The sequence below is a fragment of the Ruditapes philippinarum genome, unplaced genomic scaffold, assembly GCF_026571515.1.
Source record: "Ruditapes philippinarum isolate M1 unplaced genomic scaffold, ASM2657151v2 ctg12850_1_1_1_1, whole genome shotgun sequence".
Classification (NCBI taxonomy): Eukaryota; Metazoa; Mollusca; class Bivalvia; order Venerida; family Veneridae; genus Ruditapes; species Ruditapes philippinarum.
Window position 1 is genome coordinate 1 of NW_026866693.1, and position 20729 is coordinate 20729.

The window sequence follows — 20729 nt, forward strand, 5'->3', positions numbered from 1 at the left end:
AAACGACAAAATAATTGGAAAAAGTTATTTAAATTCAGCTAGGAAAACAGTCTCTGTACCCAGATTAAGAAAAGTTTTAGGGGGCCCAAAAAAAATTTTGATATCTTACATTGTTAAAACACATCTACCCCCTATTTTGCCACAAACTCTTAATAACCAATGAAATTTTAAAATATTTTCCTTACAAAAAAAAATTATCTTTAAAAATTTTTTTTAAAATGTTATTTGGTGAAAGACTGAATCTCTAATTTTTTCAATGTTTGCAGAATCATTATTCAACATAGCCGAAAATTAATTAATTTTTAATGATCATATTTTTGGAAAATAATGTTTTTTAGAGGGGTTGCAGAGTACTTAAAAATTTTCGTCAAGGTGTATATCAAAAATTCTATGAATTTTTTATCAAAAAAAACCCAATCATTTAACATAGTCAATAACTTTAAAAACAGTTATGTGTATGACTGTAATTTTTTTGTGTTTTCTTTTATGTTGGTAAAAAAATTTTTTTTTTACATGGTTAAAAAATTTTTACATAAGGTTTTTTAGTTGTAGACGACGGGGTTTTAAACAATTAAAAATGAACCAGACTGGTTTCTTTTTTATTTTCAGAAAAAAAGTAACTCTTTAGGAAACAAAATAGACGGTTTAGTTAAACATTAAAAAACAAGAAAATGGTTAAGAAAAATCAGACGGGTTTATGTTAAAAATTAAAAAAAAGAACTGGTTTATGTTAAACAATAGGAAACAAAGTAGACTGGTTTTTTTTAAACATTGGGGAAAAAAGTAGACCGGTTTATGTTAAATACAGAAAAACAATTTAGACTGGTTATCTTTGCTTAATGGTTTAACCATTAACTTATCAAATAAATAAAAACACTGGTTTATTTAAAAAAAAAACAATTTTTGGGTTTTTTGAAAAAACTAAAACCAATTAAATCAAATTTTACTTGCCTAAATTATTGAAACCTTTAAAATTTCATTTTTCTATTAAAATAAAAAACTATTTTTTTAAAACATCAAATGCACTTACATGTTTTCATACTTTTTCGTACACATAAACAACTATAAAAATCAAAATGTTTTAGTCTGGGTAGTTTTTAAGCCCCCTATATAAATTGAAACACAAAATAAAATGATAAAAAAAAAATAAACTGGAAAAATATATAATAAAATACATGAATCTGTAATAATATTACATTGTACGGGGCATTATTTATGGCATCCTTTTTTCACTATTTTTATAGATGCAGATTACTACCTTCTTGTATGCAAATATTTTTATAGCAGCATGAAATACAAAAATCATGTTCTTGTGAAACTACATTTTTTTTTATTATACTGTATATGTGTGAAATACAAAGAAAGATTTTTTGTAAAATGTGTTACTGCTATATACTCTTTTTAATTTTCCCGATTTAAAATTTCTTTTGCGCTGATGTATCATCCACAAAAAAGTAAGTGATCATTTTCCACGATTAAAAAAAGTTTTTTTAAACAGTGAAAAAATATAATATTTTAAAAAAAATAAAAGACACATTATGCCAAACTCTGAACAAAAACAAATTCAGCAAAAAGCTAAAATAACATGTAGGGAAAATTTTCTTTTTCAAATCTTGAAAAATGAAAAATAAAATTTTTATTCTGTTCTTTCACTAAGAAAGAATTTTAAATTATTAGTTTTCTGTTCTTTCACAATGAAAGAATTTTTTGTGAAAAAAAAAAAAACCAGTCTAACAAGTTTGAAAACAAACCAATCTATAGACAATACAGACTGGTCTGCCATATGATAAATTCTCACTAACAATCTGTCTCCTGAACACTAATTTATAAAATACTGGTAAAAATACCAATTAGTTTATAACAAAATGAATAGATGATAACCAATCATGCTTATTCCTCCTCAGATCAACCAAATAAGGAAAAAAAATAAAAACAATGAACAAAGAAACATATACCTAACTACCTTTCGCAGAATAATATTTTGTCAAGATAAACAATATACATTATAATATCCAAATATACATGTCAATGAAGCATAAACTTTTTTTATAAATAAAGAAAACTTTCAAATAATATCGTCTCTCAAATATAAAAGATAGCAAAATTATCTAAATGTTAATAAATTTTCCAAATATATAACATATTCTAACCTTAGAAAATAAAGAACAAATCTATATTAATCATAATTCTTAATTTACAGTTAATAAACAAAATCTTTCCCGTTATTGAAAGTTTACCTTGTGACTTATCTTTCTCCGAACATAAATCCTTGTGTGCTAAACAGAGTGTATTTATAATCTTTATAGATCTAACTATTTACAGTTGACATACTAATATACACAAAATATATAATTATTTACAGGAAGTCAGGCAAGAAACTTATATCATAAATATATGATTAGCGTGTACACTTATTCTTCTTTAAATATGGTTATATATATAATTTTAGTTAAACAATACGTTTAGAGATAAAAAATCACCGACACAGATAAAGTAGACATATATGTAACAAAAAATCTTTAATAGCCATTTTAACAACATTCTCCTTAAAAATAATGATCATCAAAACAGTGAGTCATTTATGTCATGTACTATTAATAATGTCAACGATTGGAAAAAAAAAACAATTGTCTATTGGTGTGGTAGAGAAACACCGTATGTTAAATCACCACACTAGACGTAACAAAATAACAATAAAAACTTGCTTAGATAACATTGAAAAAATTCCCTTGCACATGAATCAAAATGGAATTTAAGCACGTTTTTTTAAACAATAATAATCAATAATTTAAATGGCAAAAGTAATCAACAGAATACAATAAAATTTAACAAGACACGCATGACAAGTAATCCTCCAAATCACACCATAACTATGTTTTTATATTAACATCAATACTGCTGTGTGTTCAAATCTACACAAACTGTTTTTTTCATTCTTTAAACTACTTTTTAATTATCATATCAAGTTTATTGTTTCCATACATTACTAAGATAAAACATAAGATATTTCTTCAAAGTTACCAACTGCTATTTCCAACATCTCACCAATCCTATGTTTTCAATTTTGAACAAACTTAATTGTTTACATATCTATAACATAACTTCTGTTTACATAACCAAAATTTAATAAGCTATTGTTTATTAAATATCGACCCGCATTTTTTCCCTATTTGATATATGAATAATCCTGAAAGTGTGGTTTTATTTGCAATAGAGTCACTGTTTGATCGTTCTTATTAACAATGTTGACGTAAATCATTATACATGTTGACGTTAACCACAATATAATCCGAGACCGCTGCAATAATACAGAAACAAATCAGGCGCAATTTGCTTAATAGCAGTACGGCAGCTAATTTTTTTGTTTAGTTGGTTTATGAATGAAATAAATATATCCCAAATCGTGATTGATCGTGGAATAAACATCATTGTTTGGTCGCTCGGATGCGCATGCATTAATATCATCGGCTACGCCTCGTGAATAATTCCTCGCATCCGAACTCACAAACAGTGATGTCTGAAGCGATAATAATCAAGTTGGGATAAATTTTATTCTTAAATAAATAATCAAATCTTATAATCAATACTAAATAACACCAGTATTGACCATAGTTTGGGCATGAGGACTTTCAAACAAGAATACAATAAATGAAACAATCTCAGAGATCTACGTAAAATATATACAAACAAGAAATTACAGTATAATGCAAAATGAATAAGAAAACAACATTTGCGAAATGAAAAAAAACCATACTATAGTTAAAAATGGGTTAGAACAAGCCTTAATAATCAATAACTTTTACAGACATGTTCAAGACAAAAACTGTGTAAGCATCACCAGTGCCCAGCACAGCGTTGTGAAAAATATAAAACAAAGTTCTAAAATTTTCACTACCATTCCTATATCCATACAGTATAAGTATCTAAATATACCAAAGTCATAATAGATATCATGAAACTGTTTTCGACACTTACCCAACACTGTCGGACTTTGTTTAGGCATTTAGAATTACCCATTGACCTGCTGAATTTCTAAATGGACTTGTCCCAGCTTTCCAGTTGGGATATATCATTTTACTAAGTTTGGGTTATATCAAGGAAATGTTTATTTACTTAGCTCGCACACAGAGCCAAGTCGAGACTGTCATCGCCACTGTCTGACTGGCATGGCTCTATCTAGTGCAAATACTGCATTATACTTCATCCCAGCAGTTCAAGGTTAAAAATGAAAGCTTCAAGTCAAACTAACTTCAAGGTAACCTGGAGCTTTCAATGTCAAACAAAGCTTCAAGGTTAACTGACTTCAAAGATCAAACGAAGTTTCAAGGTTAACCTGGAGCTCAAGGTAAAACTTAAGCTGATGTAGTATATATCTAATTCACTGAGAACAGTAACTTTATGATTCAGATGTCAAGACATTTTTCGTTTGTCATCTCAAAAAAACCAAAAAACATTCTTTTTTTGTATTTCAAGAAAGACAAATTATTTAATTATATTTTTAGAGTTATAACATCAAGAGACCACCTTTAACCCTACTCTTTGTTCAGGTTCCTTATACGATTAGATCTAAAATAATAGAATAAATAAAAAAAAAATCTTTAAAATATTAAATAAAACAAAATGTTTAACAATTTTACATACATCAATGTACGGTGTAAAATCAATTAACAAACTTAAAAATTAAAAAAAATTAAATCAAGTGAATACTAGTATCAAAACTGATTATTGCCAACACTTTCTTAGCAACTTAAAAAAATTATCAAGCTATCATTTAAACAAGAGCTTTTACTAACAGGTAAGGCAGCTTATTTCTAATGCTGAAAGACAATAAAGACATTTTGGTAAACTGCCAACCACACCTTGCCTAGACATTTAACACAGAACGGTAATTTCCTAAATAGACTCAAACTCCTTTAAACAGTCCTTATAATAATGTATGAATAGAAATGATGATAAGAATTGTTGTTAGCCGACATAAACGAGAAAGAATGTCAAACTACAATTAAATGATTTGATAGCCAGACTCTATATGGAAGGCAATTCATGCGCATAATGAGCAGTCATGGTCATGGACTCATCATTATCTAAACAGTATTGGCTTTAATTCAAACACCAATATTTCACTTAATTTGACATCAACATGTAGCTTATTTATAACTAATCTGCCAGTACATCCCTGTTAACGTAACCAGTTACTGGTGCCAATAAGGAAACAAGGTCATGACCTAGTTTTCAAGGTCATGACCCTATGTTTCTAAGGCAAGCACCCTTGAACATCTTGACCACCCCATTAAGATTGATTTTGATATAGTTCTATTTTTCTCCTTCTACAGTCAATCTTTTATTGGTATATTTTATAAAGTTTCAATAAATTAATATTTCAGGAAAAAAAGATTAAAATGTGAATAGTTAAGGAGGTGGAAACTGAAACTCTGCTCCTGTCACCTTAATGTTAAAATAAACATTATCATAGAATTTATAAGAATTAAATTTCTACAAGTAACATACTAAAATACAAAAATACAAAAATTTCAAAAATAGTACAAGGCAACATATTTTTGAAACATCCCTAAAACAATCAATAAAAGTTTCAAAAATTCACATTAATACTAATAAGAAAAAGATCTAAGAAAAAATATAAAATACATATAACACATTGCCCAACAAGTGTTTAAAAATAATCAACCAAATCACAACTATATATAACTGTAACGTCTCTTAACTCAATAAAAATCCAAAATTATATATATACAACAGACCTATCATAACAATTGCCACATATGATTATACTGACTTTTCGACTGAATATCCAAAAGAAAATCTTTTTTTTTAAACTACGCGCCTATTAAAGAAAATCATTTTAGAAATCTACCTTTATTTGAGAAGATTCATTTCCCAGAATCAGGCAAATTCAAAAGAAATCAAGGTAAAGAAAATCTATTAGTAAGAATCACAGAGTTTTTTACATGCATGCTTATCATGTGACATACATTATTATGGAAATGAATAAATCAATAGTGATTATCACTTTGTGTTAACAAGAACAAAGATGAAATCAGAAAACTCTTTGTTTTTGCAATAATAAACATTTAACAATTTTTGACAATCTTTCACAAAGCAAGATCATGTCTTTTGTTTTATCCACATAACAAAATCACTTCTCAGCTATGTTACTTTCAGACAATTCTGTACAAATATAATGAGAAATTATTTAACAGTAATAAAATAAAATATAAAAAGATTTTTCTTCTACATTAATTTGGCTGTTATAACACAGCTATTTAATTTATTTATGATAAACTAAACAAAATGAGGTAAATGTGAACAGTTTATCTAAATTTTGATGAATTAAACAAACCTGATACATCTTCCGATGTAGAAAAATAGCAAAACCAACAAAAATGTATAAAACAGGTCCTACTTGTATGAAGGTTACATGGTCATTTCTGACACAAGTTGTCAATGTTCAGCATTAACACTGATATCTAATATCATCACACTATAAGTTTAAAATTTCAGTATATAATAACAGAGAGTAGCTTTTAAGCTACCTTTCACAGCTATGTTTCATACATTTAATTTACTTTCCTAAGGGTAACCATTCGCTAAGGTCACGTTGGTTGTTCCTTATCTGCCATCTCTACCTCCTGTCTGTTGACCAGACTACCATCACAGTCAACGTGTCCCCAATCAGTACTTTGACTCTTCCATACAATAGGTACAAGAAGGTGCGCCCTTCCTCATATAAAGGCAATGTGCATCATAATCATGCGATGATTCGGCTAATCAGCATACTGGACCTGTCAGAAATCAATCTTTTTCCACTTCAACGTAGGAGTCGGCGTTGATTAGTGCTCTCATCAAACATCTTTGGATCACTTCGTCTGTAACGAGGCCAGCCTCTGAAGCTTGACGCATAGTGTGTCTACGATGTCGATGCAATTCCAGCACGAGAGAACCTCTTCCGCAGTAATTACATTGATATACAGCAGAACGTGGGTTTGTACTTATGAACTCAGGACGCGGATCACGACCATCGACTTCCCGCAAGTTCCGCACATAGCTAACCGACACCGTAATCCCTGTGTCTTGGAGCCTGAGAACTGTCTTTGATTTGTATTTTCAGTTGACAACTTCACGTACTGGGGACATCAATCTTGTTAGTTGAAAGGCCTGAGCCTTAATACTATCACGATGCCTGACATCACATGCGCTTATTAAGGTACAAATCTGAAAACAGTTTAAGCATATTGACACGGGTTGTAGGATGGTGATCAGTATGTTGTTTTCCTCATGTCTGACGGTTTATTTCTTCCTCTTTTGAAATGAACTGGTGCCCGTATTTTTCCATAAAACCCTCCTTACCTCTCCCAGGCGCCTGAGCTGGGAAGAAAGGTCTGGTTAAAGCCTTTCATAAGAAGTTGGCTGTTGAACGAGGTGTAAGCAAGTAAAGGCACTCCAATTGTGAAACAGAAAATCCAGGAAAAGTTGCATACCTGATCGAAAATTATCATAAAGTCGGGCCCGCTCCATGGCAAAGGAGCTGCTTGTGTAAAGAATAGTGATCTGAATATAACAAGTACACATAAAAAAAATCCAATGAATGACAAATAAACATTTTATTAACATTTTAGTTAATATACAAACATAACAAAACTTAAATGATTTCATTTTATATGGAACCAGATAAATTTGCTAGCTATGGTGAATACTGTAAAATCATACCATCAAAGAGAAGAGGTTTCTAAAATAAAACTTGGTAAATTATTTATGGCGTATCACAATATTATGATTAAGGAGATTTCTTTTCACGTCAATTACCTATGGCTGACTCGGTCCTGTTCTTTTTGAACCACCGGGACTGGGGGCGCACTACTATGTTCGAGGTCAATTGTCCCTTACAGAGGCTGTATGATCAACAGAACCATTACCACTTGTACCTGAACTCGGTCCTGACGACTGTCGGGCTTGTGTTACTACTGCCAATACATTGTCCGCACAGGCAATTCACGTAAACCATCACGCCTGTCTTTTGTCCTGGGTGGAGATTTGAGTTTTGTGTTGGTAGTACAAATACTGGAGAAGTTTGTTGCCCCCCTTTTTAAAAAAACCCCTCCCTCCCCCCCCCCCCTGTTTTTTTTAATTAAAGAAACTTCATTTTATAAAAACAAAACACTAGAGGTAATTTTTCTTTTTCTTCAATTAGATAGTCCCTTCTTGTTTTTTAAAAAAATTTACTCAAAACTTGAATCAGAAGTTAGCATTGATATATGTATTCTTTCCAAATCTACTTAATGAAATCAAAATGTCACAATAGTTTTGATTCATTTTTATCTTCAGAAAAGCAGATTAAAATCAAGACACAATGTTGACATACATTTCTCAACAAAACGTAATTAGAAAAATCAACTAGAATAACTGAAGAATACAATAGTTTTTACATCCTACTATTTATGTAAGATGCAAACACATTTGTTGAATCCAACAATACACAGTGGAGTTGTGACCTACGCTGGTTAAGGTTTAATTGATTTAAACTGAGGTTTGACCTACTGGGGGTAATTATCGGTAGTTTTCATCATATAACACCACAACTGGTTAACTTAAGGAGACTGACTTTGCATAGTTTGTTAAAGAAAGCTACAAGCTCAATTTCCCAAAACTGAGTTAAATAAATAAACATGATACTGAAATTAAGAATAGTGTTTTTTTACAAAACTAGATTTAAGGAGCTTGTTTGAGCCGCCAGGAAGTATCAAAGTTTTTCAAATTTCTTTGATCTGCAGAAATTGCCGATTGCAGGATTTTATCTGCCTGATTGCAGTCTACAGTGATGTTGCTTAGAGTAATCAGTAAAGTCAACAATTGCGTACACATTCATCACGCAAGTGGTTGCCTAATGGGATGTCTGTTTATGTTGTTGTCAGGCTCGTGGAATAAATCTCTGAAATGTTTTAACAGTATAATGAACATAATAATGAAATGACAATAAGACTAGGGCTGTCATTGAATATAGCAATATCCATATATCATGATATTCTTCTTCTGATACAATATTGATACACACTTTAAAATATGGATACAAGCTAAAATTTATTTATTTCTGTTAGTGAATATACCACTCTATTTTACCACTCTATTGTCGCTCACCTGTATATAGGCCCCCGAAGCGGGGCCAGTTTAAACCCCAGGGCTTTTATTTGAACAAACTTGGAATTAAGACACCCATTAGAAGATGTTTCATGATGTAAAGTTTTTGCTATACACATATAAGAAAACAATGACCTTCCCCCCCCCCCCCCGGCAGAGTTAATTTTAACCAAAGGGCTTTTTATTTGAACAAACTTGGTAGAAAACCAATAAAAGAAGATGTTTCATGCTAAACATCTAAGCTCTAGCTCAATGGGTTTTTTAAAAGAAGATTTTTTTAAGTTTTTTACTTTACACATATAGTTAAAAACAATGACACCCCTGGGGCGGCCAGTTTTGACCCCAGGGCTTTTTTATTTGAACAAACTTTGTAGACACTTATTAGAAGATGTTTCATGCTTAACACTAACTCTAGCTATTTGGGTTATTTCAAAGAAGATTTTTTAAGTTTTTGCTATACACATATAAGGAAATCAATGACCCCCGTGGACGGGACCAATTTTGACCCCAGGGCTTTAATTTGAACACACTTTGTAGACACTCACTTGAAGATGTTTCATGCTTAATATCTAAACTCTAGCTATTTGGGATTTTTTCAAAGCGGTTTTTTAAGTTTTTGCTATACACATATAAGGAAAATCAATGACCCCCAGGGCGGGGCCAATTTTGACCCCAGGGCCTTTATTTGAACAAACTTGGTAGACATCCATTAGAACATGTTTCATGCTAAATATCTTAGCTCTAGCTCTTTCGGTTCTTTAAAAGAAGTTTTTTTTAAGTTTTTACTATATGCATATAGGGGAAATCAATGACCCCAGGGCTTTTATTTGAACAGACTTGGTAGACACTCACTAGAAGATGTTTCATGCCAAATATCTAAGCTCTAGCTCTTTGGGTTTTTTAGAAGAAGATATTTAAAGTTTTTTCTTTTGGTTGCCATGGCAACCAGAGTTCTGCATGGAATTAAATTCTTTGAACAATTTTCAAAGGTGACCGCCAAAGGAACATTCCTGTGAAGTTTGGACGAAATTGGCTTAGTGGTTTATGAGGAGATGTCATTTAAAGTAAAAGTTTACGGATGCGGACGAAAAGCGATCACAAAAGCTCACCCTGTCACTTTGTGACAGGTGAGCTAAAAACAAATATACACAACACTCAAAACAACAAGATCATAGCATTTGTCATAAGTTGAATTTATATATGTATGTATGTAAATAAGTTACACAAGATATCAGAATTATTCACGAATTGAAGATTTTTAGACTCAAAATTCATCTTATTCTACATAAAAACTATAAAAAAAATTTGGTAAATAAAGGTTTTCCATGAATTTTAAATACAAATGTATTGAACTTTTACCCATGTGTATCATGTTATATGTACTCATACATGATAGTTTACGAACTTGTTGAGAAAAAAACAACGAAAGTCAATGTCATAGAAAATAGATGATTTCATCTGATATGCTTAAAACAAACCCTGCTTATAAACAAAACAAATGGTTTATCATGATTTACCTGAAATAAGGACTAAATGCAGCCAGCACAATCCTATGTGCGTGTATTTTAATATTTCCAGTGTGAAGTATGACATCACAGAACTCCCCTGTCTGATAAAATTCTCTCATTACAGACACCACCTGAAACATGTCACAAAACAAATTGATCATAAATTCATATGCTCTGTATCAAGTTACCTCCATTAAAGTGACACTATGCCCACCTACGTGTAAATGCTCAGTGAATAGGCAAAAATAAAAATAACTTGACATTTTGCCATACTTGTGTTCAATTATGTATTTTTCTATGAAACTAGAACTCCACGAGTCGGATGTGTCGCCCTGTGAACAGTATAGCTGTCACTTAGGCATTTTCCTCTTATATTTAAGTTATTTATAAACACCACTCTTACAATGTACATGTACCTTGAACTTCAGTGCCATTTGAACTGATTGTAACAATGTTAAGTCAGGCTTGATGTAGCTTGAATAGCTTTTATTGTGTAGGAGAATTGGCCCAGACAAAAATAAAGTATTATAATGAACAAAGGGCAATAACTCTAAAAACATGCAGTACAGAGTACGTGTTTTTATGCACTGCACTTCTTCTCAATGAGATCTATCATCCTATGAAGTTTCATCTCCATAGCTTTTAAAGTTTAGGAGAAATGGCCAGACCAGAATGAAATATAAAAAAACAAATGTCAATTACTTAAAAATAAGAAGATCAGAGTACCAGTTTTTGTGCACTGCACTTCTTCTTAATGAGATCTATCATCCTATGAAGTTTCAAGTCCATAGCTTTTATAGTTATAGAGAAATGGCCCTGGACAAAAAATAAATTATGAAAATTTATAAAGGGCAAGTATTAAAAAACTAAGAAGTGGAGAGTACCAGTTCTTGTGCACTGCACTTCTTCTTAATTAGATCTATCATCCTATGAAGTTTCAAGTCCATAGCTTTTATAATTTAGGAGAAATGGCCTGGACAAAAATAAAGTATGAAAATTGACAAAGGGCAATAACTCAAAAAATTAGATGTGCAGAGTAATGGTTTATATGCACTGCACTTCTTATTATTGAAATCTATCATCCTATAAAGTTTCAAGTCCATAGCTTTTAAAGTTTGGAGAAATGGCACAGAGAAAAATAAAGTATGAAAATAAACAAAGGGCAATAACTCCAAAAATAAGAAGTGCTGAGTATCGGTTTTTGTGCACTGCACTTTTTCTTAATAAGATCTATCATCCTATGAAGTTTCAAGTCCATAGCTTTTGTAGTTTAGAAGAAATGGCCCGGACAAAAATAAAGTATAAAAAATAACAAAGAGCAATAACTCAAAAATTAAAAAGCGCAGAGTAAGTTCAGTAACAATTCTTGTCATTCGGGTCATTGAAAGAAGCATGCATACCAAGTTTGGCGTGAATCTGACTTATAGTGACTGAGTTATGCTCCGGATAAGCTTTAGGGGGCGCCAACACCGACAAAGACGCCCGCCGAAAAAAGTAACCCCTATATGTCAAAGGTGACACAAAAAGTGATCAATAATCGGCTTGACCAACAGAAATTTCTATATAATCATTCTGAAAGTATCCGTAAAACTCAATTCTTAAAAAGAGTGGAGCAGTCTTTTATGATTTTGGTAGTTTTCATATCTATCATAAATATTTTTTCATTATCAAATGGTTAATACAGAATTTCTTTCAGTTTGATAGTGTAGGAAGCTTAGCTATAAGCTTATGTTATAGACACACTTTCGAATCCGTTTTTGGAACCAACCAGTACTATTCAATGGGTATAAAGTTTCTTGCCCAAGGAAACAATGACTTGCCCCTGAAGGTTGGTCTATATATGTTAATGAAAATTTTTCTTGTTTTCCGCGGAGTGATTTACAAAAAGAGAACATTGAAGCCATCTGGCTTGAAATCAAGAACAATCAACAAAAAACGTTTATATTAGGATATATTTACAGACCCCCATCATCACCTGCAAACTGGAACTTGGATTTAGAACAAATATTAGATAAGATATATATTGAAAACAAGGAAATTATTTTAACTGGAGATTTCAACTATAATTATGATCCACTAACACTATCTACTAACAACACTTGTTGGAATAATATTACTAACAGTTTCAACTTAAAGCAGGTTGTTGAAGAACCCACCAGAGTAACTAAAACATCAAAGACCATAATAGATCACCTATATACAAATTTCCCTCATAATATTTTCTGAAATTACTATCCCTCAGTTGTCAATAAGTGATCATTTTCCAATTTGTTTCACACGCAAAATTTCTAATACAATTATAAAAAAGTCTTTACATCAGATAATACAGTACCGAAATGTTAAAAAATTTGATGAGAAAGAATTTCTTGAATCTCTGGAACAACAACCTTGGTCATTGATAGAAATATTTGATGATCCAAATGATGCCTTGGATTGTTTCAACTCTTTATTTAGTCAGGTATTAAATGAACATGCCCCTCTAAAACGAAAACGTGTAAAACACACACATCTTCCAGACTGGTACAATCCTGATATTCTTCATGCCTCTAAACAAAGAGATAAAGCTAAAAAAATAAATAATAATGAAGATTATAAGTATTGGAGAAACAAAGTTAAAAACCTGATTTCTAGTTCTAAGAAAAGTTACTACTCAGAAACAATAAATAACAATAAAAACAATGCTAAAGAAATGTGGAAAAATCTCAAACAATTATCAGGGAAATCTTCTAATCACCAGACAAGTTATATTCAAGATGAAGATGGAAATAAAATTACAGACCCACTAAAAACAGCTGAAGTTTTCAATAACTATTTCATTGATATTTTTAAATCTGCTCCAGCAAATTGTTCAAATTTATTACAAGAAGATGAAATAAAACTGCATGAGTTTATTGAAATGCATTCAAAGACTGATTCTCCATTTACAATACCAGAAATTACTGAACAATTCATAATCAAAGAACTTCAATCTCTTGATTTCAAAAAATCAACTGGTCTAGATGGTATAGGACCTAAATTTCTTAAAATGAGTTCTAAAATTATTTCCAAACCCTTAGAAAAGATATTTAATCTCAGTATATCAAATGGCATATTTCCTTCAATATTTAAAAAAGCAAAAGTTACACCTATACATAAGAAGGGCAACAAGAATGAAGTAAGCAATTACAGACCAATTTCAATACTACCAGTCCTGTCAAAAATTCTAGAAAGACATGTTAGTGATCACCTAAAATCATTTCTTGAAGCTAACTCTCTTTTTCAACCAAATCAATCTGGCTTTCGCACAAATTATTCTTGTGAAACGGCTCTAACTTCAATTGTTGACAACTGGATTAAAGCAATAAATGAAGAGAAACTTATAGGGACAATATTTCTTGACCTTACAAAAGCATTTGACTTAATCAATCATGAATTGTTATTAAAAAAACTAAAATTGTATAAAATAGATAAAAATTCAATTTCTTGGTTCAGATCATATTTAAGTAATCGTTCACAACAAGTATGTGTGTCAGGAAAATACTCTAATGCTCAAGATGTTACATCTGGTGTACCTCAAGGCTCAGTTTTAGGCCCTCTTCTTTTCATTATTTACATAAATGACATGCCTTTGCACTTATCACATTCCATTTCAAATATGTTTGCTGATGACACTTCCATTACAGTATTTGGACAAGCTATCAATTCAATCTGTATAAATCTTCAGTCTGACCTTGACTCTATTCAACAATGGTGTACCAGAAATTCAATGATTCCAAATGCCAAAAAAACCAAAGCAATGATTATTTCCCCTTCACATAATATCTACAATATCATCAATAATTCTAGTGATTTCAACATCACTCTGCAAGATGAAAGCATTCAATTCTCAGAAACAGAAAAACTTTTAGGAGTCCATGTTGATCATACACTTAATTGGAAAACACATGTCAAGATGACGCTGAATAAATGCAATTCCTTACTATATCTACTTCTGAGAATTAAACCATTTCTAAATCTTCAAGTTAGGAAAATGTTCTTTAATGCATACATTCTTCCTCATTTAGACTATTGTTGCACTATTTGGGGTAATTGCAGTAAGGAACTCTTAAACGACATGTATAAATTTCAAAAACGTGCAGCAAGAATAATACTTGATAAAGATTTTGATGCGCCTACTGATGAGTTATTTTCTGAATTGAACTGGATGAAATTCTCTGATAGAGTGAATTATAAAAAGGCCATTTTAGTATACAAGTCCCTAAACAATCTTCTCCCTGATTATATGCAAAATCTTTTTACAAATACAGAAAATAAATCATTAAGATCATATGAACAAAAACTTCTTTTAGTCCCCAAACCAAGAATTGAATTCTGCAGAAAATCCCTATCATATTCAGGCTCAAAATTTTGGAACTCCCTCCCTTTAAACATAAGAAATTCTTCCAACTTACAAACATTCAAAACAAATTATCTTAAATGGTGGTTCTCTGGTGGGCACCAAATAATCTAGCTATGTTTTAATATCACATATATACATGTATGTCTCATAAAATGTACAATTTCATACTTTCAAATGTTTGTATTCATTTTCTTATTGCATTTTTCAATTACTCAACTTTTCTTTGTTGTATAACTTGTATACATTTAGTTTTCTTTCTTTGTTTATATAAGTCTTTGTTTGTAACTGTATATATGTACATTTTTGATAGAGGCTCATAGGGAAGACTGGGCTTGCCTAACTATGTTGCCTCTTTAAATAAAGTCTTTATTATTATTATTATTATTATTATTAATCACCATTATTATAGGAATCTCTTGAATATTTTAATAATTTAAACTCAACATGTACAAAACATGGGCATAATGTCACTTTTTTTTCTCTAAATGAAACTGCAGACAACATGGCTAACAGAGAAAGTGGTTAAAATAGATTATTATATTAAAAATTATAGTTTTTTATCAAAAACAAACGCATCTGTAAATGGGAATTAGGTACAAACTATACTGCAAGTATTAAAGGCACATTTTGCCATAAAAATAAATCAATAAATTTTTACTTCTGTAGAAATTGCAAACATGAATTTATAACGTTTAAATAATGGTTTTAGATCATGCTTGATGCTTTGTACCTGTTGTAAAAGCAGCAAAATATAAACAAAAAAGAATTTTGACTTTTATACAAAATACTAAATCACTATATTTGTACTAACTGCAAAATAGCAACAGAAGAAAAGAGAGTTCAGGTAATTGGTCAATCAATGGGTTGCTTTTTGGAAACTATAAAAGTTCACCAAATATAAAATGATTTTGAGATATAAAAATGAAAACATAAAGGGCCTTTAATGATACAAAAATAAAAGAGAGAATGATAATAAATACTTTATTGTTGAGCTGGTCACTGTGGTAACGCAGTGACAGAGGAGCTCCAGTTGCCATAACGCTGTAGTTCTTCCCTCAGACATCAAAATGTTCAGTCTAAAATGATACAAACATATAATATGTACAAAAAAATTCACATTTCAATAATAATTTTATTTAACAATTTAAACACAGATGTTTGTTTGTTTCAGTGTTATGGCGCAACACACAGTATAGGTGGTATTGCGCCAAAACAGAAAAGATGATTTTAGCTAACCTCTGGTGTTACAGACTTCAAAGCAACATCAGGGGTCAAACCACCTCACCTGCTGGAGCTAGGAGATGCAGGGATTTTTTTGGCTTATTTTATAGCTGTTATTGGGTCATATTCCCAATTGAAAATAGTATATTATTTTCCCAATCCACAGGAAAAAATTCCAAATTGAAAGTTACAAAATAAAAATATTGAATAAAAATTCTAAAATCTTTGAAAATAAGGGCTTCTTCACTGTAATAGTGCTTAAATGTTTGAAGATGCCATCCTAGACAGTAATTCTTTACATCCATTTAATCACTGCAAAATTTCAGTCTTTAATGCATTTTTCCCAAGTTTTAACAAAACACCGCTGAAATTCCCAATATCATGGGTATAGGTCATGTTCCCAAAATCCTGGAAGAAATCCCTGAGATGCATCGACTCCAGGTATTTGAACCCATTAAGTCCCTTAATATGATCAATACCTCAGCATTGTATTATGATACACATAAGCACAATGTCCAGAAGTCCCACGGTCACATTTTTAACAGCACATGTGAAAGTGATTAGAAATGAATAGATCTGACATTTAGATGTTGTCAATTTCAAGCATCTGCATAATTTGATCAAAGGATGCTGGTAAATATCAAGCCAGGGCTCTCAGTAGGGTCAGAATTTCACGAGTCCAAGAACTCTTTCGCCAAAATTTTCACAAGTCAAATAATATTTTTTTTTAGTGTGAATCATTTTTATGCTACAAATATTACTGTATTGGAGGTCATTTTGTGTAGATTCTCAAGTCTAAATTGATAATATTTAACATGGAAAAAACGCCTAGTTATAAATGTCTATATATCCCTCACAAAAAAAAAACACACACAAAAAAATGAATTGCATCTTTACTGTGAAAGAATAATTAACTCAACTAAAAAATGACATTATTTGGACCTTTTTCGAGAGTTCTGTTAGCGTTGATGCAGGCTCAATTTTAAGAACTGATTGGTAAAGATACAATGACATAATGTTCAAAGAAACATATGAATCTTATTTAAATGTTACCAGGGATATTTGATAACAATGTTCAGTTTTTGAATCAGCGCCTGATAAATAAAGGAAAATCATATTTTGCAATTAGCTTATAAACTTACAATAGTGGCTAAAAACATTTACCCTTCTCAATATATCCGAGCTAAAAACAAAGTGTCAACAGGTGCTAAGACAATGTATATTGACATACCGGTACCTTTGATCTTTTGTCAGGGCAGCAGTTCTTACGTCACGCTTAAGATGTCTGTATTGATTATTGATATGCACAATGTTTTAGCGCCGACCAGCCAAAGACCAATCAAAGTTTATTTACTCAATTGTCAGACACTCCCTAGCCAATCGTGTTTGATTAGCTCCATCTTTAAGACTTTTTTAATTGGTTGAAGGCGTGTTCGTAATAACTTATGCACACCTCTATAATTAACTCGCACTTTTTCACAAATATATAGTTTTTTTCCTCCGGAAAGTTATTGCATATTTATTTGTTTTGACCGTTAAAAAACAACTACATGCACGTATTGGATTATCTGTGACGATTTGTTTTGTTTATAAAAACTGTGACTCAAAAGTAAGTAATAGTTACAGTACGAAAAACAGGTCTGCATGGTATTTACAGACCTGGACCGAGAGAGCGTAGCGCTCAAGGTTTTAAAAGGGTTACCGAGTGGGGTAACTATCTTACCAACATGCTCATGTTTTTCTATACAAACTTCAGTTTTGAATTCAGTATTTATTAATATTATTCACAAGAAACTTTTTATGTACTTAATCAGGTTTAAGAAAGCATTCTAATGTCATTAATGGCATTTTCTATGAGTGCACCCGTCGGGCCCACAGTTGAATTTGTTTTGCGCCGGCGTCAGGGGGTCAATGGCGCAATGGAGCGCTCTAGATTGAACACTGTTCATGAACATAAGACTCTAACAGTTAAATAATGTAATGTAAGTAGAAGACTCAAAATAAATGCAAGAATCCTTCTGTTAATTAAATCCACATTTCTGCCGCGATGATTGTGTAATTCCTAAACAAAACAAAAAAATTACCCACTCACTAAAAATAGGTTAATAAGACATGGTCTTGCCGCTTCTTAAACAGGTGTTTGAATGATCCACTTTAAATGATTCTGCTCACCTTTAATCTTTATCAGTGCGGCACTTATCAAAGAAAATCAAAGGTTGAGCCGAATTCATACATGTAAATTTACAGGGTCGTTTTGATGACATTAGCGTGTAATACCTACTGGCAATTTATAAAAGAGGTCAATTGACTGACACACACGACACGTGTTAAGTATAACTTTGGGTTATTACGTCACCTTGCTGTCAATTGGCGACTCAACATTTAATCCGCTATAATTTAGGATATGGACAGATAACAATCAATGCCCGGAGGCACGGTTTACATTTTAGATACAGGTGCTGTGTTTGATTTTTTTTATGTTGATTTTTTTTTAAATATCGGGAATTCAAGCTGTAATATCGGGAATCGGGATCAGTGTCGAAATATCGGGATTTTTTAAAATCCCGCCGGGATATCACATGTATGAAATTAGGTGGCGCTATAGCTCAGTTGGTGAGACCACTGGCTGTCACTCCTGAGCTCCCGGGTTCGATCCTGGGTAACACTCAACACTGGGATTTTTCAGAGACATTTTCAATGTTTCCCACCTAACTAGCCTAATTAATTTGGCGTGAACGGTTTGACCCATTTTACAGACTTTTTTTTTCTTACTGTCAAACCGTTACGCCTAATTTTAACTGTCATTTTTACGCACGGAAAATTTACCGGTAACACTATCGATAGTTTGGACTGATTTTTACTGCTTAAACCTGAAAGTAACGTCAATTACCTCTAAAGATCAATAGAATATAAATTTTAGTACTAACTTCTCCTAGAAAAAATAGTAGATTGTACCTGTCTTAACGCATACATGCGATTTATTTCAAATTTGTACTGTCTACTCTATCTTCGGCGGACATGTTATGACGTCATCGTAAAAAATCGATTCCGTGAAAGCTGGTAGTAGCTACCAGTGTGTCTAGCAGGTAAGTGTGGGTTACGCATGAAGATTAAATTAAACGAAAATATCGGGGGAAATAAATCTATTCATTATTTTTTTAATAAATGTGTGAATTATTAAATACTATTGAAAAGTATCATTGTATTTAACCTAAAATGCAATGGTCGCAAATAGGCTCTGTACAAGTACTGTTGTTTAATATTTTTTAAATATTTTAATACATATACTCAACATTTATCAATTGGTGGTTTGCCTTCTTGTTTACTGCTAATGACTGCCAAATGTCACTCTCGGATAAAATACTGACTTCATTTATACATGCATATTTATATGACAATTAAGAACGTAAAAGAAATATTGAAGGAAACTATTTAAAATACACTTCAAATTATTCAGTATTTGTACAAATAATATTTCAAGAGCTCTTTTTCACCGATTGCCGATATATAATACCATATTAAACCTATTGATAAAGTTAAATGTCTTCTTGACATACTTTATTAATTTACTAAAAAGGAACTTTATTGTGATCCAGCCATATGCTGTGTAACTATAAAGGAAACGTCACATATTTTAATTGAAATAAATTTTAATTAGAGGATATTAAAAAAAAAAGTCATTGAGAAGATCAGAATTTTCAAATGAACAGATTAAGAGACTTATAAATGTATAAGGTGTATGTATTGTTGTTTCATACTGTTTTGGTGACACTTTTGTTTGTGTCCCTTGTTGTTTTCTCGTCTATGGTAAGTTTCTTCCTTTGCCCCTAGTTTTTATTTCTTTATTTCGCCCCCTCCCCCGAATTTCCTATCCCTTCTCATGTGCCCGTTAATTTAGTGGTCCTGTTTCATACTGTTTTGGGTGACACTTTTGTTTGTGTCCCTTGTTGTTTTTTCGTCTTTGGTAAGTATCTTCCGTTTGCCCCTAGTTTTATTTCTTTATTTCGCCCCCTCCTCGAATTTCCTACCCCCTTCCCCTGTGTTCGTTAACTTAGTGGTCCTATTAATCATTCATTTATTTATTTTCTTTGATTTCCTTCTCAGTTACATTTTAGTGATAAGCCTGACCGTGCTCTCCCTTGCGCCCTTTCCCGTTTTAATTTAGGATCCTCCTGGGCTCCTTGCCAATGGTTCATGTTCCTGGGTCGTGTGGGGTTTGCGTTCATTAAACGCCGCCTTTCCTTGTTCATCTTGTTTATCATATTGTATACATGTATACCGAACCGTAACAAACAGATAATGATTATCAATACAAGGTTCGGCAAGCAAGCAAAGAAATGTAAAGAAACAGAAAAAAAACTTATCCACATTCATGTATCCACCCTCCAAAAAAACCCACCAAAAACGCCTGAAACTGCAAAAATCGAAACATAAATACACAGGAGTGCCAAAGACGGCTCTGGTAGGTTCAA

The 20729-nt window shown here is 31.7% G+C and overlaps 1 long non-coding RNA gene across 1 annotated transcript; it reads right to left on the bottom strand.

The window, feature by feature from the left end:
• Nucleotides 1-8917: 8917 nt before the first annotated feature.
• Nucleotides 8918-18967, bottom strand: LOC132733365 (uncharacterized). The gene is made up of 3 exons (XR_009626158.1): nucleotides 16017-18967; nucleotides 10668-10789; nucleotides 8918-8944 (listed from the first exon to the last, which is right to left on the bottom strand). It is a non-coding gene; the product is annotated as an uncharacterized LOC132733365 (long non-coding RNA).
• Between the last annotated feature and the right edge of the window lie 1762 nt (nucleotides 18968-20729).